The sequence below is a fragment of the Somniosus microcephalus genome, chromosome 20 (genome assembly GCF_052327205.1).
Source record: "Somniosus microcephalus isolate GS21.2 chromosome 20, FLI_Smic_1.0, whole genome shotgun sequence".
Taxonomy (NCBI): domain Eukaryota; kingdom Metazoa; phylum Chordata; class Chondrichthyes; order Squaliformes; family Somniosidae; genus Somniosus; species Somniosus microcephalus.
This window is the reverse complement of record NC_141006.1, coordinates 54,231,169-54,258,966: the sequence shown is the minus strand read 5'-3', so window position 1 is coordinate 54,258,966 and position 27,798 is coordinate 54,231,169. Positions and strand designations below refer to the sequence as shown.

At 46.2% G+C, this 27,798-nt stretch overlaps 1 pseudogene; it reads left to right on the top strand.

Annotated features, from left to right (window-relative positions):
• LOC147103269 (uncharacterized) overlaps positions 1–24,279 on the top strand; it is a 43,647-nt pseudogene extending 19,368 nt beyond the window's left edge.
• Positions 24,280–27,798: the final 3,519 nt, after the last annotated feature.

The window sequence follows — 27,798 nt, the reverse complement described above, 5'->3', positions numbered from 1 at the left end:
GGCCCTCCAGGCCCAGAGGTCATCCAGGCCGTCCCTCAGGGGCATCTGCGCTTTCGGACAGTCAGCGAGCCTCCCCCAGCCTTGCTGCAGCCACTGGGGTCCCATTACGGAGGAGCTGCAGGGAGGGAGGGGGCCAATCTCGCAAGAGAAGCAGATCACCATCAAGGGGGAAAAGAATAGAAGGTGCTGCTGAAACGTCTTATTTGTAGAAATCAAGGTCGAGGATGCTGGTCTGAATGTTAGTTATGTTTTTGACAGTCTCCCGGGTGTGCGAGACACTTATGTGGCAGTCTGTTAGTTTTGCTTTCTGTTGCCATTGCTTTGTCTTGTTGTACAATAAACAACTTTCTTTATTTACAATGGCCATGTCTGCTATTTACATGCATTTTGCCCTTCACAGGCTTTGGGTATCAGAACGGTTCCATTCCTGTTCTTGGCTTGCCATTGCACCTAGCTTTTCCATGTGCATGCCCATCACCCTTCGTCTGAAGGCGGTCCCATTGATGTCATTATCTGAGTCCTGTGGAGCAGAACTCGTGCACGAACTCGCCCTCTGGGGAGCCGGCACCCAAGCTACCCTTTCCTCCTGCCCTGGCTGCAGCCCACCCATGCCCGGAGACTCACCATGTGCAAATCCCGCCTCTATATTACCCTCTAAAGTATAAGCAGTGTCATTTTCTGAGCTGGCGTCTGCAAGTGTCTTCTTTTCCTTCGTCCCCTCAGTCAGTTTGCTGATGATGAGGGACAGGCTGTGCTGGTGGCACTTCTTGGGTATCTGAAAGCCGAAAGGCACAAGGGTCCATAAGAACATAAGAAATAGGAGCAGGAGTAGGCCAATCGGCCCCTCGAGCCTGCTCCGCCATTCAATAAGATCATGGCTGATCTGATCCTAACCACCAATCTACTATCACAGAACCATCTCCTGAATCTAACAGAATTAGACACACGAAATAGGAGCAGGATCAGGCTACACGGCCCCTGGGCCCGCTCCGCTACCCACAGGGCCATGTCCGATCCGAACCCGGTTGTGGTGAGTGGTGGGGGGGGGGGGGGAGCAAGATATCCATGCATACACCAGGCAGCTTATAAGTGAGAAGAGATTGTGGGATGAGGGGGAAGTGGGATGTGCGAAGAAGGATTAGGTATGACCATATGTTTCAACTTCTCCGCTGGCCACGGACTCTGTCGCTGCCCCGCCAATAATTTCAAGGAGGGATTCCTCGCGGTCAGTCAGAGTCTGAATCCTGGCTTGGCCGCCTCCGGTCTGTTGTTGCCCATGTCTGTTCTGTGCCACCTTTGTCTACAAGAGAACGGGAAATGTGCCAGTGAGTGTTGTGTAATGTGTTTGGCTGATGTGCCTGACATGGTTGAATAGCTGTCAGTGTGTGCAAGGTGTGAGATGTGAGTGTTGCAACAGTGTGAGTGTGAAGTGATGCCATGATTATTAGGTATGAGAGGTGATAGCTAGAGATTGTTGGTAGGTGATTGATGGGGGTGTGGTGCATTGAGCAGTGTGAAACTTGTGGTGCAGATGGTGGGATATGGCATTTACTGAAGCCTTCACTCACCTTGACCAGCCGTGTGAGGTCATTAAACTTTTTGTGGCACTGGATCGAGGTCCTTGGGACAACACAGGTGGCCATGACAGATTGTGAAATCGCTTCCCATAACCTCCTACGGATAAGCTTGGATGGCCTCTTGCCTCCCTGCGGGTAAAGGACAACCCACCTTCATTGGACTCCCAGAACCAAGGCCTCCACTGCAGCGTTGGAAAATCATCTGGCTCTTTCTCTTGGTTGTTGGGCCATTGTGTCTCCAGACTGACAATGAGGTGCTTCTGCAACAAAGCACCTCCCCTTTAAGTAGTGCAAAGAACTTCAGCCAAACTTTATTGAAATTAGACTGCACCCAATATTGGCCCCCCATTGAGCACTAAGCCATAAGGGGGTCATTCAGCCCGATTGCCTGCCTCTCTTCCGCGGCTATGTTCGCGCCCGGGTGGCCCTGGAGATGGAGCACGCTTGAGACCTTCCGAGACTGGTGGGCACCGTGGGGACTGGAGTGCATCATTACCCCGGCAAACCAAATTTTAATTTAATCTGTTAAGTTTTATTTAACATTTCATTAATCTACAGTCAATTGGTTCTAACTAAAAGAGCACTGAGCCAAGCAGCAACTCGTTTAGCGCTGAGATCAGTGCTCCAATCATGTTAATGACCAGGCAGCATGAATTTTGCATGCTGCCTGCACCACTTAGAAGAGGCGCAGGCAAATAGCGCTGGCCCGGTGCCCCTGCCCGTTTTCGGGCCTGACCCAATTTCTAAGTCAATGTCTTAGTCAGCAGATGAAAGTTTAAAATAACGACAGAAAATGCTGGAAAAACTCAGCAGGCCAGACAACATCCGTGGAGAGAAATTAGAGTCGACGTTTCGGGTGAACCCTTTTTCAAAACTGGAAAGGAAATGAAATAGATCGAAGGCAGGGCTGAGATAGAACAAAAGAAGTAAAGAGACATTAAGAGGTATTCAAAACCAGATGAGATGGTAATAGGACAGTGGAGACAAAAGACGGCTCAGATTAGGTGTGAAGTGTACTGGCAGGATGAGAGACAGCTGCCATGTGGGAGAGAAAAAAAAAAGGAAAGGGAGGGGGAAGGGAAAACCCAAAACAAAGGGGTGGAAAAAATATATAAGTCAAAATGTAATAGGGGCCGAGGTTATGATCTGAAATAGTTGAACTCGATTTAACTTTGTTTAACAAAGTTTAACTTTGTTTAAATGGGTAATGGTGTAATACCAGCTGCTGCCACTAGATGGCAGTGTAGGACAGTCTGTATTCACAACTGCGCCCTCTCTTGGATTTCTGCAGCACCGCAAGAGAAGGAGAATTGAAATTGTTCAACAGCTGAATTCCAGTTTACAAAGTGCTTCCATTTTACAGCATCCGCTTCAAATAAATCTAGGATTGGTAATTGGCTGGTGGAGTTCACCGTACTGCATTTTACAGTGCGCCTTTTGCGATTTTTTTTTCTCCCTCCTGCCCTGGCCTTTTTTGGGCAGCAGAGAAAAGCAGCCACAGTCATACTCCACAAAGACATCTATAGATGAGGAACACACAAGCAGAAAATCATAAAGAAAAATCCTCTCACTCCTGAGAGAGGTAAGGTTTGGGCATTTTCCTTATTTCTGTTCAGCCATAAATGTGGATCGACACCATCCAGGACAAAGCAGTTTGCTTGATCGGCAGCCCATCCACTGGCTTAAACATCCACTCCCTCCACCATCAGCACACCATACCTGTAATGTGTACTATCTACAGGATGCACTGCAGCAACCTGCCAAGGCTTCTTCGGCAGCACCTCCCAAACCCGCGACCTCCACCACTAGAAGACAAGGGCACAGGTCCATGGGAACACCACCTCCAAGCCACACACCATCCCAACTTGGACATATATCAGCCATTTGGCTGAGTGGGCAAGAACATGGCAAATGGAATACAATGTGGGGAAGTGCGAAGTTATCCACTTTGGTCGGAAAAACAAAAAAGCAGAATATTTTTTGAATGGTGAGAGACTGGGAAATATTTGCATTCAGAGGAACCTGGGTGTCCTTGTACATGAATCACAAAGTTAACATGCAGGTACAGCAAGCAATTAGGAAAGCAAATGGTATGTTAGCTTTTGTTACAAAGGGATTGGAGTATAAGAGTAAAGAAGTCTTACTACAATTATACAGGGCATTGATGAGGCCACACCTGGAGTACTGTGTACAGTTCTGGTCTCCTTACCCAAGGAAAGACAAACTTGCCATGAAGGTTCACTAGACTGGTTCCTGGGATGAGGGGATTGCCCTATGAGGAGAGATTGAGTAGACTAGGCCTATATTCCCTAGAGTTTAGAAGAATGAGAGGTAATCTAATTGAAACATATAAAATTCTTAAGGGGCTTGACAGGGTTAATGCTGAGAAAATGTTTCCACTGGCTGGGGAATCTAGAACACGGGGTCACAGTCTCAGAATAGGGGTCGGCCATTTAGGACTCAGATGAGGATAAATTTCTTCACTCGAAAGGGTTGTGAATATTTGGAATTCTCTACCCCAGAGTACTGTGGATGCTCAGTCATTGAGTAGATTCAAGACAGAGATCGATCAATTTTTGAGAACTAAGGGATATGGGGATAGTGCGGGAAGGTGGAGTTGAGGTAGAAGAGCAGTCATGATCTTGTTGAATGGCAAAGCAGGCTCAAAGGGCCAAATAGCCTACTCTAGCACTTATTTCTATTGTTTCTTAATTGTTGCCGGGTCAAAATCCCGGAACTCCCGACCAAACAGCACTGTGGGAGTACCACACGGACTGCAGCGGTTCAAGTAGAAGGCGGCTCACCACCACCTTCTGATGGGCAACTCAGACTGCTGCCATCATGGCTGGGTTTACAAGTGTCGAAAGGGGCTTGCAGGGTGTCGCAGCAGGCCAGCAATCTGTCCTCCAACAGACTGCTAGGAATGCTGAGGCGCCACCCTGTGGCAGTGGGTCTGTGGAGCAAGAAGATGCTGTCCTCTCGCAGGATGACAGCATTCCTACTCCCATCACTGCCACTGCCCTTGCTGCTGCCTATCAGCCAGCCAGCCCAGGCTACTGCCGCCCATGCCGAGGTGGTGCAGTGTACAGCCGGACCGTCTAGGTCCACAGCTGGGCGAAGTCATCGTGCAAGGCCATCTCCCCCACTGAAAGTCAGCAGCCTTCCACTAGCCATGCTGCAGCCACGGGGGGAGCACTGCTTAGGAACACTGGAGTAGGTAAAGGGACACGAGAGATCGACACTAAGGGGGAGAAATTCCCTACTTTATCGCCACCCGTTTGCGCCACTGCCCTCCCTGGCGAAAAATGGCGGCCGCCACTCCAACGCCTTTCTCTGGCGCGGGTTTCTGCGTCCGCCATTTTAGTGAGGGCCGCAGCGCTGCCAATAGCAGCGCTGGCCCTGGAGATGCAAATGTGGAGAGCGTAACATCACACGCCAACTTAACATTGAGCTCTGTGAACTTCGACCTTAGCGCTGAGTTTAGCGCTGCATCCTAAGCTCACTCTGAAAAGCGAGCGTTCAGCAGACTGACAGAGACGCTGTCAGCACTTCTTAAAGGGACACCCACATCTTTCAGGTAAGTTGACATTTATGCTTCTGGACTGGATTTTATTGAAATAGTGGCTTGGTGCAATATACGTTAAAAAAAATTTAAGAGTGAAGGGATTACTGGTGGGCGCTTACAAGGCCTCAGTTGGTAAAGGAAGGCCTCTGAGAAGACAGGAAATGCTCAGCAGGTCAGGCAGCATCCATGGAGAGAGAAACAGAGTTCACGTCTCAGATCGAGATGTTGCTTGACCTGCTGAGTATTTCCAGCATTTTATGTTGTCATTTCCGATTTACAGTATCCGCTCGCAGAGGGAAGAGGAGGAAACAGAAGGAAGGATGCAACCCAAACAGCCCTTTTCTGGCCGGGATCTCTGGGATGGAATCAACCAACTGCGGTACCAGTAACCACAATTCCCCTTTCAACATTTGTCCCACACCTTCCCTTCCCTCTATTACTGAGTATCACAGCGTCCTCTTAGCCACAATGCTGAAATAAAAGCCACCACAAAGCAAACTTTCCAATCCAACTTTATATATCTATCCATCCAATATGACATCAAGAAATCAACTCATCACCCTTATGCATTTCCTTAGTTGACTGTCTTGTGTGCGCCTTTGCCTATCCTACTGAAGTCACACAGTGCTACCCCAGTGGCAGCAGCATGGCTGGTGGAAGGCTGCTGACTTTCAGTGGGGGACACAGCAAATGGCCTTGCTGGTCGACCTTGAGGAGCTGGTGATGGGAGTGTGAAATCGAGAGACTGTGTTTCTTCTTCTTCTTTACTGTCCTCTCCCTCTTCTTGGTCAATCACTGGCTGGGTAGGCTGCATTTCTTGGGTGTGTGAAATGAGGAAGGCACAAGGGTGGAGTTGTGGTAAGGGGAGGGCGGGAAAGCAAGAGGTGCATGCGAGAAGGAGGATAATGTACGAGGATACCAGCATCTTGTCGCTGGCCAAGGGCTCAGCCATGCCCCTACCAAGAATGGCCTGCACTGTCTCCTCCAAGCGGGTGAGGTGAAGCTAGAAATGGGAGGTGTGTCTTGTGTTTGATACAGATTGTTGGTAGGTGAGTGATGGAGGTGGGGGTCATGCATTGAGCAGTGTGTGAGGCTAGTGGTGCAGTTGGTAGGAGATGGCTTTTTAAGATGCATTCACTGACCTTGACCAGTGGTCTGAGGTCATGAAGTTTCTTTGAGCACTGGAGCCAGGTCATGGGGGTCACATTGCTGACAGTGACAGCCTTGGTGATCTGATCCCACTTCGTTCTTTCTGGAGGGCCTCCTGGCCCCTGTGGGTAGAGAACCTCTCTTGCAGTGTTGACCCCCTGCACAAAGCTGGAGTGCAGTGTGCGAGACCCTGGGTGCCCCTTCCCTGGCTTGCTGAGCCATTTGTGTTAGTGCTGAAGCGCTTTTCGCATTTTTTTAAGTGCAGAAGGCAATTCAGCTTTAAGAGCTGAAGACTGACATTTGGGAATACTTTTTAATGGCCCAGAAATTCGGGTCTCCACGGGCGAGTACGCACGGGGTACTCACCCGTGGGCCCGATGGAAGTGCCGGTTTCCTGCATGCGCGGGAAACCGGCACGTCCGTTCCTCTGAACGAAGAGGTTCAGAGGTCGAACGCGTGCGCGGGGGAGGCTGCGTGTGCGCATCGAACTTAGTTTTTTTATTGTTTTTTTACAGGTTTTCCCGGGAGGGTAAGCCTGCAGAATTTAGAAATGTAAAAAGCAGGCGTAAGGCCTGCTTTTTACAAGGTAAGTGGTGAATTAATTCAAATTAAAACATTTTTTCCACAGGTTTATTATTTTTAAGTACTTTAAAGCAAGGTAAGTTTATTTTTAGCCCCGTTAGAATATAAAAATATTTTTTCCAAAAATGTAAATTATTGTTTAAAATAGTTATTTAATGTAATTTAGTTTATTTAAAAAATGGGGCCGTAGTATTTATAAGTCTTGACAGCACTTCCTGTCAGACTTATGAATGGAGCATTCCCTGCCCATGGCCCACGTGATCCCAGGGGTCGCATCGAACTAACTGCGCCCCTGGGATACGCAAGCACTGCGCGCCGGCAGCTGGACCAGGCCCCAGATCGGAATTCCACGGGGCCCTACAGCTCAACGGCCGGCGCGCAAGCTAAGTGCAGATCGGGGGCTTGCACCCGCGGGAAGCCCCCGACCTGAATTTCTGGGCCAATAATTTTTTTTTCAGAAAGCAGTTGAGCTGTAAGGGCTAAAACCTGCCTATTTTTACGTTTTTCATTTCAGAAGGCAGTTCCCCTTTAAGAGACCAAACTGATTTCTGAAATGACAGCCTTTCTTTAAGCGAAGGCTGTTCTTGCTACAATGACGCTATGGCAACATTACACTGGGGCCTCCTGCCGGGATAAACGCCACCAGGACGGCGTTGCATGGTAAGTTTAGTGCTGGGCTAATGTTAATTAGCCACCAGCACCAATTTACCAGTCTTGCCAGCGCCACCATTTTCACCAGCCGTTAAGACGGCCCGTGGCAGCACCGGCAGGTTTTTACCGATATCGAATTTCTAGGCCTAAAGTAACGCACAAGGACGAATAGCTGAGATTGTCACTTTGATTTTGATATATTTGTGAATTTTGTTTGGAATGTGCATTTTGTGGTGGCTCTCATTTCAGCTTTGTGCCCAGGAGGACGCTGTGAATTTCCCTGACACAGGGATGGTATGATGGGGAAGTGGTGAGCAACGGGGATTTGGGGTTCCATTCAGTCAAATCAGAGTCTGATAAGGCGCTCACAGACAGCCCATCTGGAATGTGGATTTGCTGCCCCTCTCGTCCTCCTCCTCCTCTTGCGGTGGTCCCGCAACCCCTGGTGGCAAGGGCTGCACCTTCATGATGGCCAAGTTGTGGAGCATGCGGCAGACCACCACAAAATATATATACAATGACGCTATGGCAACATGACCACAATATATATCAATGACTTGGATGAGGAAACCAAATGTAATATTTCCAAGTTTGCAGACGACACGAAACTAGGTGGGATTGTGAATTTTGAGGAGGATGCAGAGGCTTCAAGGCGATTTAGAAGTTGAGTGAGTGGGCAAATACATGGTAGATGCAGTATAACGTGGACAAATGTGAAGTTATCCACTTCAGTAGGAAATACAGAAAGGTTAGAGTATTATTTAAATGGCGATAGATTGGGAAATGCTGATGTACAAAGGGACCTGGGTGACCTTGTACACCAGTCACTGAAAGCAAACATGCAGGTGCAGCAAGCAGTTAGGAAGGCAAATGGTATGTTGGCCTTCATTGCAAGAGGATTTGAGTACAGGAGCAAGGATGTCTTACTACAATTATACAGGGCCTTGGTGAGACCACGCCTGGAGTACTGTGTAGAGTTTTGGTCTCCTTACCTAAGAAAGGATATACTTGCCATAGAGGAAGTGCAGCGAAGATTCACCAAACTGATCCCTGGGATGGCAGGATTGTCATATGAGGAGAGATTGGGTCGACTAGGCCTGTATTCACTAGAGTTTAGAAGAATAAGAGGGGATCTAATTGAAACGTGTAAAATTCTGACCGGGCTAGACAGACTGGATGCAGGGAGGATGTTTCCCCTGGCTGGGGGGTTTAGAACGAGGGGTCACAGTCTCAGGATACGGGGTAGGACATTTAGGACTGAGATGAGGAGAAATGTCTTCACTCAGACGGTGGTGAACCTGTGGAATTCTCTACCACAGAAGGCTGTGGAGGCCAAGTCACTGAATATATTTAAGGAGGAGATAGATTTCTAGACACAAAAGGCATCAAGGGGTATGGGGAGAGAGCGGGAATATGGTATTGAGATAGAGGATCAGCCATGATCATATTGAATGGCAGAGCAGGCTCGAAGGACCGAATGGCTTATTCCTGCTCCTATTTTTCTATGTTTCTATGAAATGGGACACCCGCTCCGGCGAGTACTGGAGGACTCCTCCCGAGCGGTCAAGGCAGAGGAACCGTTGCTGCAGCACCCCAATGGTCTGCTCGATGACGTTCCTGGTGGCAGCATGGCTATCATTATATGACTGCTGGCCATGAGTGGTGGGGTTGCTGAGGGCAGTCATCAGCCAAGTGCAGAGTGGCTAGCCCTTGTCTCCGAGCAGCCACCTTTGGGTTTGACGTGGTGGCTGGAAGATTGCTGGCACACCGGACTGGCACAGGATGAAGGCATCATGACTGCTGCCAGGATAGCGGGCATTCACCATCATGATGCGCTGGGCGTGGTCATACAACTGCACATTAAGTGAGTGGTAGCCTTTGCGGTTACGGAATATCTCAGCATTATTACATGGTGCCCGCAAAGCCAGGTGTGCAGTCGATGGCACCCTGCACCATGGGGAAGCTCGCTATCCTGGCAAAGCCACATGCGTGCTTGTCCTGCTTCTCTCTGTTCAGAGATAAGACAGTGAAGTCCCTTCTCCTGGAGTAGAAAGCCTATGTGACCTCCCGGCTGCAGTGATGGACGGCAAACTGGGAGATGTTAGCTATGTCTCCTGCTGCAGACTGGAAGGATCCACTGGCAGGAAAATTGAGGGATTGGTGACCTTGAGGGCCACTGGGAGAGCCGTCATTGCCCTGCTCTGAGGCTGCAGGTCTGGTTGCAGGAAGTGGCATAGTTCTGTGACCACCTCCTTGGTGATACACTGCTCCTGACTTAAGTGGGGTAGGAGAAGTGCTCTCAGAAGAACCTAGGTAGGTACAGCTGAGAGCCCTCCTGGCCCTCCTCCCTCTGCGAGCATCTTCTCTTAGCTGCCTCCACTCCATCTCCTGAAGATACTCGTGCGAGAGGGGGACTGCAAGTAGAGCCCCTGTGACTGTGAGCAGAGCTAGTGGTGTGAGTAGAAGCCTTTAAATGAGAAGCAAGGTGTTCTCCACTTGCAGCAACACCCCGTGACCTCAGCAACTTGAAACAAGTTTAGAAAGCTCCAAGAGTTGCAGAAACTTAGACAGAGCCAGTAGAACTGAAAAAGCACGTCAGCTGCAAGTTGTTGACGATGATCTTTTTTAATAGCGCAGCTGGTGGCTCCTTCCTGCTGCAGAACGCTTGGTCAGCTGATTGTGATTAAGAGAGGATGGTAAGTGGAGCGGCGACGTCCATAATGGCAGATCGTGTGTCAAACTAGCGTTGCACACTCTGACGTCACGATCTGCTTCATTTCAATTTCTGCAGCGAGCACAGGCAACAGCAGCGCTGCCGGCCTGCTCAAACAGGCGGCCGCCGCGGGACCCACCCTAAGTGAGTCGGCCGCCATTTTTTTCTTCAAAATGGGCCTTAACAGCTGGCACTAAACCCCCCAAATTTCTAGGCCAATATCGCATGATTGTTTTAACTTATTAGGGGATTAGTGTGCTGTCTATCATTTGTCTTGCAATTCATGAGCACCAAGTGTTGGTTCGTGTAAATGTAAGGACATCTAACATTGGGAATTTGGTGAGAGTGGGAATTAGGAATGGAGAGGGAAAGACGTGCTAAGTGGACTCGCTGATATTACACAAGTCACAAACTTTAAAGCAGATGTACCCCACCCACACGCATACCCTCGGTTTAACATCTCATCCGAAAGACGGATAGGCCCTGTACCCGGGGCTGGGGATTTTAATTTTAATATAATTCCGCAATTCTCTGAGTGTTTTGCTCTGTCGATACAGGAGACAAGGGGCCCTTCCTACAACAGCTAGAAGTTCGAACATGGGGAAGTGTCCGACAACCAGTGAGCAGCTGGGAAACGCGGAGACTTTCTGCCAGTCGGAATCAGACCTGGCGGTGGTGAAGGCAAAGACTCTGATACAAGTGAACAATTAGTATTATTCTTGTATTGGTCACGATCAATGCCAGGTCTACAAGCACCTGCTGCAGGAGGACCAGGAAATCGGAAATCAGACTGGACCAGAATAAGAGGGTAATGATGGAGTGAAGTCATTGCTCCCAGAGCAAGGGCGGGTCCAACAGGCTGTGAGGAAAGCTGTAACGGTGGGTGTGGTGTTGCTCGGACTGGCGGAGGCTCAACACAGGGGGCGCAGTCGTTTCACTCTCCGCTCGCGGCTGGAGAGGTGTCGGAGACCAGGCGCCAGCGTCCTCGGGAATACAAGGGGGTGAAAGCGGACACAGGAAGGGGCGCAAAACAGGCGGAATTGGCATCGGTCGCCGGGTACACGACACACCCGATATTCGGTTCCATTGAAATGCAAATGGATATGGGGCAGGGCTTCTGATGCGATTCCGTCGTGTCCAATTTCACCCCCCCCCCCCCCCGGGCAGACACCCCGTTGCGAAACGGCAGTAACGTTTCCACCGGGGGAGCTTGGAGATTCCCCAAGGTGAGTGGCGCCTCTCTCTGTCGCCCCACACACAATGGAACAGCCTCTGGAGCAAAGCCTCGGCCGCAGTCCCCTTGAGCGCCTAGGTGTGAAAGGGGGGAATGGCCATGGGAATGAACCAGCTGCAAATTCATAAGGATTGACATATTCCAATTCAGAACAACTACTATTGGTTAGAAATAGAAACTAAACGGGGAATAAACTGAGTTACAAACTGAACGGCAGCACTTTCACGACACCTCATTAACTCCACAATTGTCCGATTGGCTCCGAATTCCAATATTTGATAAATTAAACTTTGCTTTCTTGCAGAATATTATAATTTCAGTATTTTCCATCTGTTCTGATAGTCATCTCTCCGGTTTACACCAGGCAATGTGGAAGCTGCTGGAACACTGGATTTCGATCGGTTTGTCTCTTTAATCTCTGTACATCCAAAAGTCCCCGTCTCCCTACACAAAGTGACCTCGCAACGCAGCAAACATGAACCAAGAGTGTTTTTCCCCAGATGATGTGCCGGAATTATCTGGGTGATGTCTTGGGCCAGAGGCAGTGGTGTGCGCCAGAGCTGCTGCATGCTCTGCTCCTCTCATAGAAACATCGAAGAACCCCACAGGACCAACGCCATACATTCTCACTGCTGCCAATCAATATCAGTCAAAAAAAACTTTGTGTATTTGTTTAAAGCAAATCTCTAGACAGCAACCAAGAAGCACAAACTCCTCTTTCCATTTTTAATTAGTCATCCGTGTCTCAGCGGAAGCACGCTGGTCTGGTTTAAGTCGCATTCCAAGACTTGAGAAATGAATCTAGGCTGACAGTGGTGCAGTACTGAGGGAGTGCTACACTGTCGGAGGGGCAGTACTGAAGGAGCGCTGCACTGTCGGAGGGGCAGTACTGAGATTGAGTAGACTAGGCCTATATTCCTTAGAGTTTAGGAGAATGAGAGGATAAAATTCTTAAGGGGCTTGACAGGGTTAATGCTGGGAAAATGTTTCCCTGGCTGGGGAATCTAGAACACGAGGCCACAGTCACAGAATAAGGGGTCGGCCATTTAGGACTAAGATGAGGAGAAATTTCTTCACTCAAAGGATTGTGAATCTTTGGAATTCTCTACCCCAGAGAGCTGTGGATGCTCAGGCGTTGAGTATATCCAAGACAGAGTTTGATAAATTTTTGGGAACGAAGGGAATTAAGGGATATGGGGATAATGCGGGAAGGTGGAGTTGAGGAAGAAAATCAGCCATGATCTTGATGAATGGTGGAGCAGGCTCGAAGGGCCAAATGGCCTACTCCAGCTCCTATTTCTTATGTTCTTGTGTACAGTCAGGGGGCGCTAGTTTCGAAGGGCAGGAGTGTTGTACCATATAATTCACAATGTATTATTCTACCGCTAAGGTACAGCAATATCACGGGAGATCCGTTAGTAACGTATTAAAAGTCTTGTACATCCTGTAGGTATAATTGTTACTTCCAATTACAGCAGCAAATCAGGATTGAAAAGGTAGGCAACGTATTAACCAAACAGAAGGAAAGGAGTTAGAAAACTACACAACTCCTGTATCAGATTTAGCTGGTCACACTTGGAATAGGCTAATTATATGTAAATTCTTATAGCCAAGGAGCCATTTTCAACTGTCCAACCTTAAATCAAATTTCTTTCATCTCATTAGCTCATATGTAAATTTATTCCATCTGGAATGCACTGCCTGAAAGGGTGGTGGAAGCAGATTCAATAATAATTTTCAATGGGAATTGGATAAATACTTGAAGGGGGAAAATGTTGCTGGGCTATGGTGAAAGAGCAGGGGGGAGTGGGACTAATTGGACAACGCTTTCAAAGTGCCGGCACAGGCAGAATGAGCCAAATGGCTTCCTTCTTTTCTGTAAGATTCCATGATTTTTAAATAAAGAACTGAGAAAAAGAACAGTTCCAGGGCAGAAGTAAAATGTAGGAAACTTCAGTTTTTAAACAATGATTACAACAATCAGAATTTACATTTTCTATCTCCTGTACGCAACACTTCTTTACAGATCTTAAAATGGTGAGTTTCCCCTCAACTACACAAAACACCAGTGACACAACATCTGAATCTTAAACCAAAGCCTGGGTTCTGAGCTGCGGTCTGACTCTAACTGACCAGCATTCACTTCAAGAATCCAGAGCAACCACACCTCATAGCCTATACCAGACATAGCCCTACACTGTGCAGGACATGGTCCTTTCATCATAAATCTATTTATAACGGTTCTGAGACATGTCCTTAACATGTGAAAAATGTTCGGATTGGTTATTGGAAAATGGAGCCAATCAGAAACACGTATGACTATTCATTAACTTCACTTGCTAATGTAGTCCGTAACTCACAACAAGCAATGTCAGAGGAGGTCCACAATAATCTGGACTGCAAAGTGATTATTAAATACTAAATACAAAAAACACTCTCAGTAAATTAAAATAGATTGTAAGAATATTAATTAAGTAGCCAGTTCAATATGGTTTGTTTACCTGTGCACTCATTCCTTTGAAAGGTACCAACATGTAGCAACCATGGAGTGTGGTGGTCTTAGACTGATTTACAATAAATGCAATGAAGCTCCAACTATTAAAGGAATAAATGGGAAGGAGTTTGAGGGATTTTTGGCCAGGCCTCCCTTCAATGTGTACACACCCAGTGCTGACACACAGCTGCTCCTGTTCCTGCCCAAATACCCATCATGCTCAGGTGAGTCTGTCATATCACGAAGTGCAACATTAAAAGCTATTTCACAAGTATTATTTCTATTTAATCAAAGTATTGTTTTTCATTTAAAATACTTTCAGTACTGGTAGAGTTATTATAAGATGAACATAGAATGAGATGTCCAGAGTTTAAACCGTAACACTGCGAGATTCTCTCATACTCCAGACACTCAAAAGTTCAAATCAAATCCATTCCACACTAATTTTAGACTAAAGCTGCCACTTTTTAAGTTTAGATTGCAGGAGACTGGTGCCTGTGAACCAGTTCGCAGTATCTATGCTACTTGATCACAGACCTATGAGAAACAGGGCCTGTGATTCTGCTCATGCCTGGAAATATCCCAGTCAATTTAAGACGCACATTTTACATTGCTTTTATCCCCTTCCTATAATGGGGTGCCCAAAACTGCACACAGTACCCCAAGGGTACATAGAAACATAGAAGATAGGAGCAGGAGTCGGCCATTCGGCCCCTCGAGCCTGCTCCGCCATTCAATGCGATCATGGCTGATCATCCAAATTCAGTACCCTGTCCCTGCTTTCTCCCCATACCCCTTGATCCCTTTAGCCTTAAGAAATATATCCAACTCCTTCTTGAATATATTTAATGAATTGGCCTCTACTGCCTTCTGTGGTAGAGAATTCCACAGGTTCACCACTCTCTGGGTGAAGAAATTCCTCCTCACTTCTGTCCTAAATGGCTTACCCCTTATCCTTAGACTGTGACCCCTGGTTCTGGACTCCCCGACCATCGAGAACATCCTTCCTGCAACTAGTCTGTCCAGTCCTGTCAGAATTTTATAAGTTTCAATGAGATCCCCTCTCATTCTTCTAAACTCCAGTGAGTATAAGCCCAATCGACCCAATCTCCTCATACGTCATTCCTGCTATCCCAGGTATCAGCCTGGTGAATCTTCGCTGAACTCCTTCCATGGCAAGAACATCCTTCCTCAGATAAGGTGACCAAAACTGCACACAATACTCAAGGTGTGGTCTCACCAAGGCCCTGTACAACTGCAGCAAGACATCCTTGTTCCTGTACTCAAACCCTCTCGCTACAAAGGCCAACATACCATTTGCCTTCTTAACCGCCTGCTGCACCTGCATGCTTACCTTCAGCGACTGGTGCACAAGAACACCCAGGTCTCTTTGCACTTCCCCTTCTCCCAATCTATTGCCGTTCAGATAATAATCTGCCTTCCTGTTTTTGACACCAAAGTGGATAACCTCGCATTCATCCACGTTATATTGCATCTGCTATGCTTCTGCCCAATCACCCAACCTGTCCAAATCATACTGGAGTTTCTCAGCATCCTCCTCACAGCACACACGCCCACCCAACTTTGTGTCGTCTGCAAACTTGGAGATATTACATCTAGTTCCCTTGTCTAGATCATTAATATACATTGTGAATAGCTGGGGTCCTAGGACCAATCCCTGCGGTACCCCACTAGTCACTGCCTGCCACTCGGAAAAAGACCCGTTTATTCCAACTCTTTGATTTCTGTCTGCCAACCAGTTCTCTATCCAAGTCAATACCTTGCCCCCAATCCCATGTGCCTTAACTTTACACGCTAATCTCTTATGTGGGACCTTATCGAGAGCCTTCTGAAAGTCCAAATACACCACATCCACTGGTTCTCCCTTATCTATTTTACTAGTTACATCCTCAAAAAATTCCAGCAGATTAGTCAAGCACGATTTACCTTTTGTAAATCCATGTTGACTTTGTCTGATCCTGTCACTGTTTTCCAAGTGCTCTGCTATTACATCTTTTATAATGGACTCTAGCATTTTCCCCACTACCATGTCTAATTCACATCTTGTACAAATTTATCATAACCTCTTTGCATTTGTATTCTCTGCCTCCAAATACAAAATCAAGGATTTGGTTAGTTTTTATGGCATTATCTACTTGCACTGCCACCTACAATGAGCTGTGTATCTCCACAGACAGTGTATCTGTCTTTCTGCTTCTCTATTACATTTAAAATCTTAGCATTTAAGATGTATTTCATTTCCCTATTCTTCTAAGATATACTTCATAATTTTCTACACTGACCTGCATCTGCCCATCTCACTAGCACTATTTCATCCTTTGGCCTTTTGCAACCTTTGTCATAATTTTCCATATCCTCAGGCAATTGTTTACACTGTACATGGTGAACATTTACATTTACACTGTGCATAGTGAACATATGCACTGCATGGTGAAGAGTTGCACAGTGCACAGAAAACTGAATGCTCATCACTCAAGTTGACTGTAGGCGAGAGGAGCTGATTTACATGGCTTTTGTTCACAGATCCTCAATCCTGAGCAGGTTTTTGCCCCAATATGTTCTAAATGTTATTTACAAGGCTGTGCACAAGAGGAAATATGAGCTTTGAACCCAGATCACCTTTACCCTGAAGTGAGGGATCTGCAGGTTGGGTTTGAAACTCCCAGCTCCTAGGGTTTCACTTTCCATTTCCCAGTGTAATCTGGAGTCAGATTGCTTATGTGACTATGTTTACATTCCAACTTTAACATCTTAAAGGACTCGAGATCTACTAATGAAAGAACAGACCAGAGATAGCTGCCCGAATAGGGACAGACCTAAAACTGTACTTATCTTAAAGTGTCTCAAACTGACAGTTGAAGTATCCAGTGAGTTTAACTTCATTTCTTCTTGTTACAGGAATGGACATCAAACCTACTGAGATAAAACACAACCTCGTGCTTTTCTTGGTAGAGAAGTATCCGGGTCAGAAAACAGTTTTATTCAGAAAGTTGCAGCAGTTGTTTAATGAAGAAGAGCAGAAGGGCAGCACGGTGGCATAGTGGTTAGCACTGTTGCCTCACAGCGCCAGGGACCCGGGTTCGAATCCGGCCTCGGGTGACTGTCTGTGTGGAGTTTGCACATTCTCCCCGTGTTTGCGTGGGTTTCCTCCGGGTGCTCCGGTTTCCTCCCACAGTCCAAAGATGTGCGGGTTAGGTTGATTGGCTATGATAAATTGACCCTTAGTGTTAGGGGGATTAAATACGTGGGGTTGCGGGGATAGGGTGGGATATGTGTTGATGTAGGGGTTACAGGGATCGGGTGGGATATGTGTCGGTGCAGGCTCGATGGGCCGAAATGGCCTCTATCTGCACTGTGGGGTTTCTGTTCTGTTCTTCTGTTCTCTGTAATCAGATCCTTCAACCAGACCTTAGAGTGATGTGGAAGCAGGAGGAGCAACTGGATGTCCAACTGCTGTTTCACCACTCAGCCTTTATTTTAATCAATTACTTTATAACAAACAATCTTCCTGTGATACAGGGGGGAATTATAACTCACCCCGCCCGGCAGAAACCAGACCGGGAGGGAGTTCAAATGGAGCAGGAGTCACGTCCGCTGGCTTCCTGTGCCAATCCTGCCAACTACAATTTTAAGTTACAGTTGCCAAGGACACCCAACTAAAGCCAGCGCGGTCCGCGTTTAAATATGTAGATCGGGTCCTGATGAGGTCATCGGGACCCGACTGCAATCTTAACCCCAAGCCTTGGTGGCTTCTCGACCAGGGCAAATGTGTCAGGAACAGGAGCTGGGGCTAGAAGGGAAGGTTTCTTTAAATTGTTAACAAAGGGTGTGTTTACACACCAACTGTTGTGCAACATCAACACTGGTGTGTAAACACAAAGCGAGGTCAACAATTTAAACACGCACCACAATGGCAACTGAAAAATTAAACCCCCGGCAGACAGGGTATCAAAACATCTGCCTACAGCAGAAACATGGCCCTCACCACCCCCCCGCCGTGTCAACGCGGCCCCCACCCCGCCCCCCGCCGTGTCAACGCGGCCCCCATCCCCCCCGCCGTGTCAACGCGGCCCCCACCCCCCCGCCGTGTCAACACGGCCCCCACCCCCCCCCGCCGTGTCAACACGGCCCCCACCCCCCCGCCGTGTCAACACGGCCCCCACCTCCCCGCCGTGTCATAAAAACATAGAAGATAGGAGGAGTAGGCCATTCGGCCCTTCGAGCCTGCTCCACCATTCAATGAGATCATGGCTGATCATCCAAATTCAGTACCCTGTCCCTGCCTTCTCCCCATATCTCTTGATCCCTTTAGCCTCAAGAAATATATCCAACTCTTTCTTGAATATATTTAATGAACTGGCCTCCACTGCCCTCTGTGGCAGAGAATTCCACAGGTTCACCACTCTCTGGGTGAAGAAGTTCCTCCTCATTTCAGTCCTAAATGGCTTATCCCTTATCCTTAGACTATGACCCCTGGTTCTGGACTCCCTGGCCATCATAAACATCCTTCCTGCATCTAGTCTGTCCAGACCTGACAGAATTTTATAGGTTTCGATGAAATCCACTCTCAATCTTCTAAACTCCAGTGAGTATAAGCCCAATCGACACAATCTCTCCTCATACGTCATTCCTGCCATCCCAGGTATCAGCCTGGTGAATCTTCGCTGCACTCCCTCCATGGCAAGAACGTCCTTCCTCAGGTAAGGTGACCAAAACTGCACACAATACTCAAGGTGCGGTCTCACCAAGGCCCTGTACAACTGTAGCAAGACATCCTTGTTCCTGTACTCGAACCCTCTTGCTACGAAGGCCAACATACCATTTGCCTTCTTAACCACCTGCTGCACCTGCATGCTTACCTTCAGCGACTGGTGCACAATAACGCCCAGGTCTCTTTGCACTTCCCCTTCTCCCAATCTATTGCCATTCAAATAATAATCTGCCTTCCTGTTTTTGCCACCAAAGTGGATAACCTCACATTTATCCACATTATAGTGCATTTGCCATGTTTCTGCCCAATCACCCAACCTGTCCAAATCGTACTGGAGTTTCACGACATCCTCCTCACAGCTTACCCTCCCACCCAGCTTTGTGTCATCTGCAAATTTGGAGATATTACATCCAATTCCCTCGTCCAGATCATTAATATATACTGTGAACAGCTGGGGTCCTAGGACCGATCCTTGCGGTACCCCACTAGTCACTGCCTGCCACTCGGAAAACGACCCGTTTATTCCAACTCTTTGCTTTCTGTCCGCCAACCAGTTCTCTATCCAAGTCAATACCTTGCCCCCAATCCCATGTGCCTTAATTTTGCATGCTAATCTCTTATGTGGGACCTTATCGAAAGCCTTCTGAAAGTCCAAATACACCACATCCACTGTTTCTCCCTTATCTATTTTACCAGTTACATCCTCAAAAAATTCCAGTAGATTAGTCAAGCATGATTTACCTTTTGTAAACCCATGTTGACTTTGTCTGATCCTGTCACTGCTTTCCAAGTGCTCTGCTATTACATCTTTTATAATAGACTCTAGCATTTTCCCCACTACCAATGTCAGGCTTACCGGTCTATAATTCCCTGCTTTTTCTCTACCACCGTTTTTGAATAGTGGGGTAACATTAGCTACCCTCCAATCCATGGGTACCGTTCCAGTCTATCGAGTTCTGGAAGATGACCAGCAATGCATCTACTATCTCTAGGGCCACTTCCTTAAGTACCCTGGGATGTAGATTATCAGGCCCTGGGGATTTATCGGCCTTCAGTCCCATCAATTTTCCTAACACCATTTCCCTTCAAATACTGATTTCTTTCAGTTCCTCCCTTTCATCAGACCCTATGATCCCTGACATCTCTGGGAGGTTATTTGTGTCCTCCTTTGTGAAGACAGAACCAAAGTATGTATTTAGTTGGTCTGCCATTTCCTTGTTTCCCATTATAAATTCCCCTGATTCTGACTGTAAGGGACCTACGCTTGACTTCACCAATCTTTTTCGCTTCACATATCTATAAAAGCTTTTACAGTCAGTTTTTATGTTCCCTGCTAGCTTACTCTCATATTCTATTTTCCCTTTCTTAATTAATCCCTTTGTCCTCCTTTGTTGACTCCTAAACTGCTCCCAATCCTCAGGATTATTGCTTTTTCTAGCCAATTTATATGTCCTCTCCTTGGATCTTATGCTATCCCTAATTTCCCTCGTTAGCCACGGTTGAGTCACCTTTTTTGTTTTATTTTATGCCAAACTGGGATGAACAAATTCTGTAGCTCATCCATTCGGTCTTTGAATGTTTGCCATTGCCTATCCACTGTCAACCCTTTGAGTGCCGTTCCCCAATCAATCCTACCCAACTCGCTCCTCAGACCATCGTAGTTTCCTTTATTTAAATTGAGGACCCTTGTCTCTGAGTCAACTACTTCATTCTCCATCTTAATGAAGAATTCGATCATATTATGATCGCTCCGACCCAAGGGGCCTCGTACAACAAGATTGCTAATTAATCCTTTCTCGTTACATAATACCCAGTCTAAGATGGCCTGATCTCTGGTTGGTTCCTCAACATATTGGTCCAGGAAACCATCCCGTAAACACTCCGGGGCTCTGATTAGGGCATGGCCTGTGAGCTATCAACGTGGCCCCCACCCCCCCGCCGTGTCAACGTGGCCCCCGCCCCCCCGCCGTGTCAACGCGGCCCCCATCCCCCCGCCGTGTCAATGCGGCCCCCGCCATGTCAACGTAGTCTCCACACTTGCAGCTAACTTGAGCAATTTGCTTTCTGTTCACTTTGGACGGTGTAAGTTCACAACATGCCTGGTCAGTCCCTCACATCAGCGATATAAAGTGAGAAGTGTGTTTGTGTTGGGGAAGATCACTGTACAGTGCAGGGAAGGCATGTTATTGTAGTAATGACCAGAATCTTTTGTCCTGTTAATGGAACGGTCATAGAAAATAAGTTACTGCATTAAAAACAAAAGTTTCAGTCAAGCTGTTTTCTCAATGCACAGCAGGTGTGCTTATATTTCTCAAATCATGGCCTGCTATTGCAGATATTAAGTTATTGGTACTCTTTTTATATTTCAGCTTCTTCATACTTACCTGGTGCTGAAGGAGGATGGTACAGTGGTTGACCTCACTATGTCGAAAGGAAAGCAGCACTTGCATCTACTGTGGGACGTCATGCAGGAGCACGGGGCTCTGATTAGGGCATGGCCTATGCGCGATCAGAACCTGCTACAAACCACAGCAAGTAACATCCCTTTAAAGTTTACTGAGAATGCCATTTTGCTGATTCTCTTTGAACTCTATTTACTAACTAGTTGTTATCCCCCCCCCCCCCCCACCCCAGTTCGAGTTGCACACATCAGAGATGAAAACCTCGAGCTGTTTGTCCCACTGGCTGACACCAGGTCACATGTCCGGATTCTGCTTCGCTCCCACTCTCCCATCGTCTTGGTGGAAAAACCTGAACTATTTCGCTGATTGTGAGGCCTATTGTTTGTTGTACAAACCAGTGGAACGATCATATATTAAGAACAAAATCAAGATGTTTGTATATCTGATTCCCAACAGTGACACCTTGGTTCAGGTAAGTCACCCCTGGCTCGATCTCATTACTTCAAAAATTCTAATCAAGTGTTCCAAACAGTATATTACATTCTACTCCTCTACTCCAAAATCATCTGTTCTGATTTTCTATCAGGCATTGAACAGACAGCACAACAGCTACAAACAAGTATTTAAAACGAGTGTTAGTACACAAGAATGCCTCATAGACTGCAGTTCGGAAATACGAATGCAGCCAAAGTAATCTCCATCACCCGAGGTAGGTTTAGCGCAGAGGTTCTGAAATCGGCAATCCTTCTCCTGCAAAGGGTGTAATTTCAAACAGTTCAATTTTTGGAGAGTTCACTTAGTTTACTCCTGGGCAGTTTGGTTTCTATTAAATGGGTCACCTCCAGGATGGTTTATGGCCGCAGAATGGATCCTGTGTCCCTCCTGCATCAATCTATCGCCAGCCATTTCCCAATATGGGTCCATGTGGTATGAGCTCCTCTGTCTGCAGGATGAATCACGTCCTGAACCAGGGATTGAAAATGCAGTTGTAACTGAGCTGCACTGGAATCATTTGGCTTGCTGCTGTCAATAAGATTCCCTGAACTAATCTACTAAAGAGGCACCTGCCATGCGTGTCCGAAAGGGTTTGATTAAAATGGACACCTGTTGCAGCGTTACTTCTGACAGCTCAGAGACATTCCTCCCCTCTGACCTCCCACCAGCAGGATCTGGTGATGTATCCACTTCAAATTATGCTCATTTTTCACAACCAATTTCTTTTCTACGGTTATGTCTAGAAATTTTTAATGATGGGGAAGGTTAAAAAAAAAACGAGTCTTCAGCCTTGAAAGGGGGATGAGTGGGACCTGGCACATTTGAGGTCTGCTGAGTGTAGAGATTGGGATTGATGCCGTTCCAGAGACCAGGATATTCCTTCTGCCACCACTGTCCTCAATGTTTTGGGGGAGGTTCTGCAGCCATTTCTCCCTAACTTGAGTCTTTAGAATATTTTCCTCTATACAAGTGAACTGCTCTGGAGCACTGCAAGTCTTGCACTGAAATGGGATTGGTTAAGAGTCTTACTGTGTATTTATAGTTTGCATTTTTTTTCCCAGGCAGAACACAATGGAGAGTTGGGACATCAAAACACTTCCTGCAGAAAAATAAAAGAGCTCATAAGCAGTCTCACGGAAATCCACAGCATCATTGAGGAATTGAGAAACAAGGATATTCTCAATGAAATTGAATATGAGAAATTGCTCACTGCCAAATACATTGCAGACCAAAATAGAGAAACACTGAATTGTGTCATAAAAAAGGTAAGCGTTGCAATGAATTATTTTTATGATCTACTTCAAAGATATCATCCATTTCTTATTAAAGACAGGGAGTAAGGAATCATCAGTGGAGTAGAGTACGGAACAGAGACCTGCCCTATCAACACACCTTTACCAGGTGCGAGGTATAACGCAGGTGTTTACAGCAGATCGTAAGAAACTAGTTATGTCGTAAAGTACAAAAGTGATTTTTGTTCCGCAAATGTTCAGTATTTATAATCCCATACAAGGGTGCAAATGATCGAAATTACAGCGCAAAAGGCCATTTAGCCCATCATGCTTGTGCTAGTTCTTCAACTGGAGCTGTCACATCCTATTTCCTGCCCTTTCCCTGTATCCTTTGATATTCTTCCTGTTCAATTCCCTTTTAAGTGATGTTCTGTTCACTCAATAGCCCCTTGTGGTAAAGCGTTCTAATAACCCTCGTATGGAGAACATTTCAATGAACTTCCTCCTTCCCTCTTCTACTGTCCCCTTTCCATGATTCTAATACACTCAGTACTGCAACTATGGCCTTCACCAATGTCCTGTACAAATTCCATGTTTTTATAGTCAGTGTCCCATATAAAACCCATAATTTCATTTGCCTTTTTTATGAGGGGATTTGATGAGGTAAATCAGAACTATTTCCACTGATTGGTAAGTCAGTAATTAGATGCCATAAATTTATGACCAGCACAACGGAGGGAGGGGTTTGGAATTTTTTTAATTTTTTTTTTAATTTTTTTTTTTAAATACACAGAGCATTACTGAGACATGGAATGCCTGACCAGAAACAATGGTGAGAGCAAAATCTATAATAACTTTTAAAAGGCAAGTGGATAAATATTTGAAAATGCAAAGCATAAAAAAGGGCAGGGAAATGGGGCGAAGTTGAAATTGCTTTCAGAGAGCTGGCACAGGAACTATGGGCCGATTGGCCTCATTCTTTGTTAAATTCTGATTCTCTGGCCTTTTACAGCTGAACTCCCACCTTTAAAGATCTGAGCCCATGGTCTCTGTTCCTCCACTGTGTACCCTTTAGAGTAGACTTCACTTCATTGTTCTTATTCCCAAATTATACTACTTCACTGATCTCTACACCGAGATGCACCCACCACCTGCGCACTCCCCTGTCTGTCCCTGCACCTCCGACAGTACAGCACTGGAGTGTCAGCCTAGATTTTGTGCGCAAGTCTTTGGAGTGGGACTTGAACCTGCCACTCACTGAGCCACAGCTGCCACTAAAGTCTATAGAGACTCTCATATTCCATCCCAAAGATGTTTCTATGAAGGGTTATTGACCCATTACAGACTCAGAGGAAGAGCGAGAATTTTTTATATTTGCCTATTTTTGAGTTCCATGTTACTATCATTATAAATAAAGATACAAGTTGTTTTTATCTGTTAATGCTGGTTAGTGTGATTTCTGTCCATTTCAAACAGTTTGGTAGCAGTGTGAGACTACATTAAATCCACTAAGCAAATGATTGCAAGTGAAGGTCATCGTTAGCTCCTTGTGTATGCACCTCTGTCAGCAGTCAGTATAGAAAAGGCAAAACTTTGGGATACTGTTGGACTGATAAAAAACAGTTCTATATAAAGTTCATGCTCTTAGCATTAAGGCTTTTACAACAATTCAAGCTGTGTGGTGTGAATTCAGTGTGAAAATCATAATCTAACAACACACTACCTTGATCTCACACAGCAGGGAGGCGGACTGTAGCTCCCAGCAGTCCCTACTATGCTGTTCACAACTAGGGAGCAGAGACCTGCAACACACAAATGAACTTGTCAGATTTTATGGGTAAAATGCAACCATGTGACTTTCTTCCATATATGGGTACTGTGGATCGCTTTTATTGAACTCTAGCAGTTGAATCAAAACCATCCGACTGTTACAGAAAATTGGACAATTGTTAATTGTGATGAAATGGCTGAGGGGCTGGGCTGTGGGAGATGGTGTTGTGTCTCCTCACACCTCTGGGGAAGGGAATGAGGAAGTTTGTTTTATAAGGTAAGACCTGGGAGGTTTTGTGTGTTGACATATTGCTAACGTGCACCAGTGTGTCTTATCAACAGAAGTCGGATAAAATAACCCTGCAAATCAGTCAGTAAAGCGACGGAAGGAGTCATCAGAAGTGCCATCAAGTGACACCTACTCACCAATAACCTGCTCACTGATGCTCAGAACCACTCTCCAGACCTCATTACAGCCTTAATCCGGACATGAACACAAGAGCTGAACGACAGAGGAGAGGTGAGAGTAACTGCCTCGACATAAAGCTACATTCAACTGAATGTGACACTGAGGAGCTCTAGTAAACCTGAGGTCAGTGGGGCTTAATGGGAAACCCTCCAGTGGCTGGAGCCATCCTGACACAAAGGAAGATGGTCGTAGTTGTCAGAGGCCAATCATCGCAGCCCCAGGACATCACTGCAGGAGTACCTCGGGGAAGCATAGTCAGCCCATTCATCTTCAGCTGCTTCATTAATGACTTTCCTTCCATCATAAGTGGGCTGTTCGCTGACAATTCCAGTGTTCAATTCCATTCACAACTCCTCCAATAATGAAGCAGCCTATACCAGCCTAAAGCAGAACCTGGACAACATCCAGGCTTGGGCAAGTAACAATTGTACCTTGCAAGTTCTAGGCAATGACCATCTCCAAGAAGAGAAAGTTCACCCATCTCCCCCTGACTTCCAGTTTGGAAAACTGCAATTGACCCCCAGAATCCACAGCCTTTTTTCCACTACCCTTTGTGAGAAAAAAATCTTCCTGATTTCACTCCTGAATGACCTAGCTCTAATTTCAAGGTTGTGCCCCCTTGTTCTGGATTCCCCCCACCAGAGCAAATAGGCTCTCTCTATCTACCCTATCGAATCCTTTTAACATTTTAAACACCTCCTTCAGATCACCCCTATATCTACCATACTCATGGGAATACAAGCCTAGTCTATGCAACCTGTCCTCATAGGTTAACCCTTTTAGCCCCGGTATCATTCTGCTGAATCTGCGCTGCACCCCCTCCAAGGCCAATACATTCTTTGAGGTGCAGCGCTCTGAACTGAACACAATTCCACCATGTTTCACCACTCCTTGGAGTAGGACACACTTTCCATGCTGCACTCACAACCAGCCAAGTGCTGTGGAACCTTTTTATTCATTGTTCTTGGATGTGGGTGTTGAATTACTGCTCCTCCCTAGTTGCCCCGAGAAGATGGCAGGGAACCACTTTCTTGAATTGCTGTAGTCCTTGTGACCTGGCTACAATCTCTACTAGATCATTTCACATCCTCAGACTTGCCTACAATACAACTCCCCAGAGCCATTTACCACCTACTGATAAACCTACCACCTTCCCGAGACCACCTCACACCCTCAGACCAGCCTACAGCTCCCAGTCAGTTCACCAATTTGTGCACAAGCTTCCGGCCCCTGCCAGAGGTCAGGTTGCAGATCCCAGTAGTGGAGGTTTCTTCTCAACTGCAGCTAGTGCATAATGTGGGGCAAGAGCAAGCAAGAAGGGCAACATATTTTGAAGTGTAGAGGAAATCTCGCCATAGAAAAATGAATTATTCTATAGGGACATAACAGAGGTTAATAATTTAAATCATTTACAGAACAGTTAAGAACATTCCAATTTCTATTTTTAAAACTCAAAAACAGTCCTGAAGTTTTAACGCCAATTTAATATTCTATAGCTTGTAGCTTTAAATTTACCATAAATATATCCCAAAGTACAATTAAACAGATTGAAGAAAAGTAATCAGAAAAATTATTAAATAGTTGTTTGTGGTATTTTAAATTTATATTTAAAAATACAACTGCAATATGGCAAAGTGGGGTTGTAATAATTGCATTGAAGTCCTAATTAACATATTTAAATAGGTTTATGCTGCAGTCTCTGTTCCTCTATTTAATAATTACATATAACCATTCCAGTTGTGTTGTTTAACTCACCTGCCCCCATCCGGGCTGAAAGTATGTTGCAGTGAATCCCAGATCCAGAAATATCTTCCTCGGCTGGATTACAGTTTGCCTCCCCAGGGGTGTGCTGTTTCCACTGGGTTCCTTGTAGTCATTAAGTTGTCCATCGTGAATGAACATTTAGTTCGAACCAACAGGTAAATCGCTCCAGGACATTACTTCCCAGGGGTTGGGGATGGAGGGTTCTTACTGTTCAGAGGGCACTGGCATTTAGCAATTTTCAGTTTTGCATTTTTGGGCTCATCAAAATGGAGAATGAGAAGCTGCCCCATCAAACACTCCCTCTACACCACCTCATCAAACACTCCTTCTACACTGTCTCAAACACTCCCTTCTACATTGTCACATCAAACACTCCCTCCTACACTGTCTCGTCAAACACGCGCTCTACACACTGTCCTATCCGATACTCGCTGGACAGATACAGCACGGATTAGATACAGAGCAAAGAGCTCCCTCTACACTGTCCCATCAAACACGTCCAGGGCAGGTACAGCACAGGTTAGATGCAGAGTAAAACTCCTTTTTCTGTACCCCAACAATGCGCCTTATCCCCAACCTGAGAAGAGCACCTCTTACTGCACAGGTGTGAATTTTTCCTATTTCCCACGCCAGCCATCCTCTGTTCTGCGTGAAACTGTCCAGTTCTAGGGGATTAACATCTATGGACTCGTGTTTCCTAAAATCAGAGCTGAGACTATCAAACTCATTTCACATGGGACACAACAGTCAGTTGAAGGGCAAGAGGAAGAGAGCAAAAAATGCAGAACATTTTTTATTCTTTCAGTTTCTGAAAGATTCACTCTCGGATTCCGAAGGTCAACGGTTGAGGCACCGACCAATTGCAGTCTCCAATTCTGATCGAGTGTTAAATCTCAGGACATGGGACCAATCGGAGAACAATACTGACAGGAAGCATTCCTACATCATTCTAGTGAGACAGAGATCAAG